General features: G+C 41.4%; 1 protein-coding gene across 5 annotated transcripts in view; it reads left to right on the top strand.

Annotated features, from left to right (window-relative positions):
• THOC5 (THO complex 5) overlaps window positions 1-2,246 on the top strand; it is a 69,303-nt gene that overhangs the window by 4,450 nt on the left and 62,607 nt on the right. The window lies entirely within an intron of this gene.

Here is a 2,246-nt window from a genome sequence, read left to right as displayed (position 1 = left end):
CGCAATTATACTCTTAATAGTTTTGAAATGTACCATTGCATCATGCCCATTAGGTGAAGTCCTTCCAAATACTCTCCCTCCTCCCCCTGCCCCCCCTCCCCCCACTTTCTGGAAGTTTTTACCATTCATATGAATGTATAGGTGATTATATATTGATTTCATGGTAGTATTGAATACACTGGATACTTTTCCCCTCATTCTTGAATACTTTAGTAAGAAGAATATGTTCCAACTCCATCCAGGTAAACATAAAAGATGTAAAAGCTCCATCCTTTTTTATGGCTGCATAGTATTCCATGCTGTATATACACAACAATTTGTTAATCCGTTCATGAGTCAATGGACACTTGGACTGTTTCTGTGTCTTGGCAATTATGAATTGGGCTGCAATAAACATTCTGGTGCAAGTGTCTTTGTTGTAAAATGATTTTTGGTCATCTGGGTGTATACCTAGTAGAGGAATTGCAGGATCAAATGATAGGTCAACTTTTTGTTCCTTGAGTATTTTCCAAAATTCTTTTGGAAAAAGGTTGTATAAGCTTGCATTCCCACCAGCAGTGTAGAAGTGTTCTCTTCTCTCTGCATTCACACCAACCCTTGGTCTGTTTCTCTGTCCTTGAATCTGTCAAGATAATTTATGTCTTAGTGTTTTGTTTTGTTTTTTTAAGAGACAGAGTTTTACTTTGTTGCCCTCGGTAGAGTGCTGCGGCATCACAGTTCACAGCAACCTACAGCTCTTGGGCCCAGGCAATTCTCTTGCTTCAGCCTCCCAAGTAGCTGGGACTACAGGCGCCCACCACAATGCCTGGCTATTTTTTTGTTGCAGTTTGGCCAGGGCTAGGTTCAAACCCACCACCCTCAGTATATGGGGCTGGCATGCTACTCACTAAGCCACAGGCACTACCTGACTTAGCTGTTTTGATTGGTTGTTTTTAAAACTAGAATGGGGTAGCTGGGCGCCTGTGGCTCAAGAGGCTAAGGCACCAGCCACATACACCTGAGCTGGCGGCTTAGAATCCAGTCTGGGCCTGGCAAACAACAATGACGGCTGCAACCAAAAAATAACCAGGCCTTGTGGCAGACATCTGTTGTTCCAGCTACTTGGGAGGCAGAGGCAGGAGAATTGCTTGAGCCCAGGAGTTGGCAGTTGCTGTGAGCTGTGATGCTATAGCACTCTACCCTTTTTGGAGGCTCTGTCTCCAAAAAAAAAAAACACAACTAGGGAAACATACCAGTTTAAATTTAAATTAATAAGCCTCTTTTTTGTCAGATTTAGGAATATAAGATTAATGAAGAGTCTTTTCTGTCTCTCTCAAATCTCATATTTTCTGTTTACTGTAAAACCTGTAAGATCAATTATATTTTAGTTTCTACCAAAGCTTAATTTGACTATCTTAATACCCTTCAGTAGGAATTTATTTTATTTATTTATTTAGAGACAGAGTCTCACTATGTCACCCTTGGTAGAGTGCTGTGGTGTCATAGCTAACAGCAACCTGAAACTCTTGGGCTTAAGTGATTCTCTTGCCTCTGCCTTCCAAGTACCTGGGACTACAGGTGCCCACCACAATGCTTAGCTGTTTTTTGTTGTCATTGTTGTTTGGCAAGCCCGGACCAGGTTTAAACCTGCCAGCGTCGGTGTATGTGGCTGGTGCCCTAACCACTGAGCTATGAGTGCCCCTGCCTAGGAAGTTATTTATTTATTTATTTTATTTATTTTATTTATTTTTTTTTGTAGAGACAAAGTGTCATTTTATTGGCCTCAGTAGAGTGCCATGGCATCACACTGCTCATAGCAACCTCTAACTCTTGGGCTTAGGCGATTCTCTTGTCTCAGCCTACCAAGTAGCTGGGACTACAAGTGCCAACCACAATGTTTGGCTAGTTTCTTCTTTGATGCAGGTCAGCTGGGGCCAAGTTTGAACCCACCACCCTCGGTATATGGGGCTGGCTCCCAACCCACTAAGCCACAGGAGCTGTCCCAGCCTAGGAATTTAGTTAAGTGAATTCTGGTTGATTTCTAGTGGACTATCATGCAGCCATTTATTGGGATGGCAACTTGTACTAAACAGCACAGACCTATTTTGTTTCTAAAGATAGAATATATAAAAATTAAATGTTTATAATGGTGTTATTTCAGACATAGAGGTGAAATTACAGGTAACTTTTCATTTTCTTTTTGATACTCCTCTCTGTGTCCTGAATCCTAAGCATGCATTACGTTGTAATTCAAAAAAGTGGTTTCT

Source organism: Otolemur garnettii, unplaced genomic scaffold (assembly GCF_000181295.1).
Source record: "Otolemur garnettii isolate 467f Iridium unplaced genomic scaffold, OtoGar3 scaffold00038, whole genome shotgun sequence".
Lineage (NCBI taxonomy): Eukaryota > Metazoa > Chordata > Mammalia > Primates > Galagidae > Otolemur > Otolemur garnettii.
Note: the sequence above shows the minus strand (reverse complement) of the source record. Positions and strands in the feature narration are given on the sequence as shown.